This window comes from Anneissia japonica, unplaced genomic scaffold (assembly GCF_011630105.1).
Source record: "Anneissia japonica isolate Jap-2015-1 unplaced genomic scaffold, ASM1163010v1 scaffold287965_len1858130_cov191, whole genome shotgun sequence".
Taxonomy (NCBI): Eukaryota; Metazoa; Echinodermata; class Crinoidea; order Comatulida; family Comatulidae; genus Anneissia; species Anneissia japonica.
Genome location: NW_022748342.1, coordinates 1,263,251 through 1,266,265, shown reverse-complemented (window position 1 = coordinate 1,266,265; position 3,015 = coordinate 1,263,251). Strand labels below are relative to the sequence as shown.

At 36.6% G+C, this 3,015-nt stretch overlaps 1 long non-coding RNA gene across 1 annotated transcript in view; it reads left to right on the top strand.

Annotated features, from left to right (window-relative positions):
- Window positions 1-1,415, top strand: part of LOC117120874 — a 2,102-nt gene extending 687 nt beyond the window's left edge. Inside the window, exon 2 of the long non-coding RNA XR_004447439.1 lies at window positions 955-1,415. This is a non-coding gene — a long non-coding RNA (uncharacterized LOC117120874). The remainder of the gene's footprint in view (window positions 1-954) is intronic.
- Window positions 1,416-3,015: the final 1,600 nt, after the last annotated feature.

The following is a 3,015-nucleotide window of genomic DNA, read 5'->3' as shown; positions in this document are numbered from 1 at the left end:
ATTATTATTATTATTATTATTATTATTATTATTATTATTATTATTATTATTATTATTATTATTATTATTATATTATTATTATTATTATTATTATTATTATTATTATTATTATTATTATTATTATTATTATTGTAGAATTCTTATTATGGGTGTGGACGTGTGACAGGCCATTGTGTTCTAATTTCATTTTTGTTTACTTTAAGGTGTGGCAAAGAAAATCTTATCCATCATGTCAAAACGACCGTGGGGTACAGTGAGCAAACCCAAAAACATGGGGTTAGGATATCAGAAAGCATCCGCCCATGAGGTTGAAAAAGTGGTTAACCGTCTGTACTATGTGCCCAAGCGACGAGAACTCGGCCTACAGAAGCGCTCAAATCCGACGATGAATGCCGAACAAATTGACCGAATGCTTGAACGGCTGACGAAGAATTATGACGACAGGGTTCCCGATTCAAGACGAGTACCTGAAGGAAGGCTCAGGGATATTGGAATTTTAAATTCATTTGCATGGAAGGGATATAATTGAACATAACATTAAAGTTTCCAACTTTATTATTTATTGCCTTGCCCACCAGGATTCCCGTGTTTGAAGATATGTCTTGATAGGGATCGAAAAAAAAGTTTAATGTTATATTTACTGTAATAACGATTTGGGATCTGTGCATACGGTTCGTCACAACTCATATTTCTATGTTACAGTACGGTATGGGTTATTAATAACTACTGCATTGCATTAACACCATTCGAAACAAAAATATTAGTCTTATCCTGGGCGCAATATTGACCTGGCATGTTGGTGAACCTATAAAAGTTATCTTGCAACATACAGTAATATATTAATTAAAACGAGTAAGCATGCCCTATTATTTTCATTAGAAAATACGTTAATGTAACACATATCGTTATTTATTAATGAATTAGAATTTAAAAGCGTTCTCAGACAATATAAAGGTCTCCTAATTTAAGACCATTTCTGGGACCGGGGTTTTCATGTTCCTTAGTAGGTTTGCTTTCAAATTGGAGTAAAAAGAAAATAAAAGAAACATTTGATAATTTGAGACCACAGATAATTGGTCTTTAATTGGAAGGAAACCTGTATAATATATTGATTATGATTGTTTGGTACCGGTACCCTCAGCGCAATAAAAAAAAATGTAATAATATTTATATCATTTCAATGCTGTCATAAACGGGTTTACACGTTTATTTTGTTGATGTCATTTCTCAGCTGTCTTAAGACTGCTAGTACTGTACAATTAATATTTTACTCTTGAGACAGACACAGAACTTTGTTTGACTTCTTCACCCGGAAAATCCTTCAAAGTTTTAGAGATCTCTATTATTGATGAAATATACAGAGGCTTGCTATAGTATTTTAGGAGTTTAAAACAATAAATGCGTGTAAAATATTATTGTTTGTCTTGTGAAATTATCTGTTATTGACAAAGATATTTTTCTGAATACCTTCAGAGAGATTAACATGGAATACTAGCCATTTTATATGCTGCATTAGTAATGCATTTTCCATAATATTAATTATGAAGAAATGACATTCATTGCATCGAGCGCATTTAAACATATTTCAAATTCCATCCCTGGTTAATACTTTGCGTGCCGTGACATTCATTCGTTAACTTATTCATACAAAATGTATTTAATTACATAATTTATAAATACAGTATAATATATGAATTAATTCATTATTTCAGTCATTTATTTAATTCATTAATTAAATTAATGACCCATCCATTATTCAAAATAATTTTCCCATTTCAAGCGGTAAGGCAGGGGCGCCTAGAATTCGGTTGGTAGAACTCAGACTTCTCGGATAAGGATGGCGGTCCAGCAGGGTGGCACCAAGATTTTCTCGACCGGGCCGATGAGAGCAAAGTGGGCGTGGTCGGGCGTCATTAAGATCTTTCGAAAGTGGTCCGGAAAATATGACAATTTAGGGATAATATGTAGAAAATGCATATTTTTTTTCGCCCCCGACAAATCGTGGTTTTTCTCCCCGACGGGAGCCAGGGGCCTGCTCTTCGCGACGCCTGGCGTACACATCTGACCTTGTATATTTCGGAAGAGTAGGCATTGCACTGATTACCCCGATAGGGCCTATTATTGGTCATTTTAGTCCTTGTCGTGGAATGATGTGAACGTAAAGCTCTTTACGAAGGCTTGGGTAGTCATGGACCACGCCCATACGCAATACAGTACAATAGCGCTGCTACTTATGGGTTATACTTTTATCTCAATTCTAATCTGTAAATGGTGGTGAGTCACCTGCTATTGGATAAACAGGATAAGAAAGAAATAAAAAATAAATAAAAAGTAAAATAACCTAACATAGCCTACTATACAGTGAACCCGGGGCGGCGCCAGGAATTCCCCAACGAGGGGTCCAAGCTCCCCGACATGGGGTCCACCCCACCCCTATGCCATGGAAGCCTTCCCCTGGGGAAAATTAAATTTGTAGGGGAATTTTTTTATTAAAAAATATTAAAATTTTGCGTTAATTATGGGATTTTTATAGAAAACCATGCAAGTTAATAGTCCCCCAGTCGGAGATACTAACCCCTTGTCGGAGGTACCAGCCCCATGTTAGGGAACAGCTGGCACCACTGCAACCCATACGATCGCAATAGTATACGACACCTCGCACATGGTAGCACTGCTCGCACTAAACAGTTTTTAATCCCCAATATTTGACAGCTTAATAAGGCATGTTTGAATTGTACTTGTTAAAACTTATAGAACAAAATTGACCCTGCAGCTCATAAACAATTTGTCTAAAACACTTGCATGTACGCAGGCGCGTCGGAAGCAATTTGTGTTGGTCCAGCCATACGACGATCCCCACCTCACACCTCACCTTAAATTGCAAATGGCGGAGGGGTGGGGTTGGGGGTTCCGATGGAAAACCCTTTTTTAATAAACTATGTCCTTACAGGGCATCGTATTCTTGTCAGTATTAAGGCAACTTTACATTTACAGAGAAGATTTCTACCGACCTAG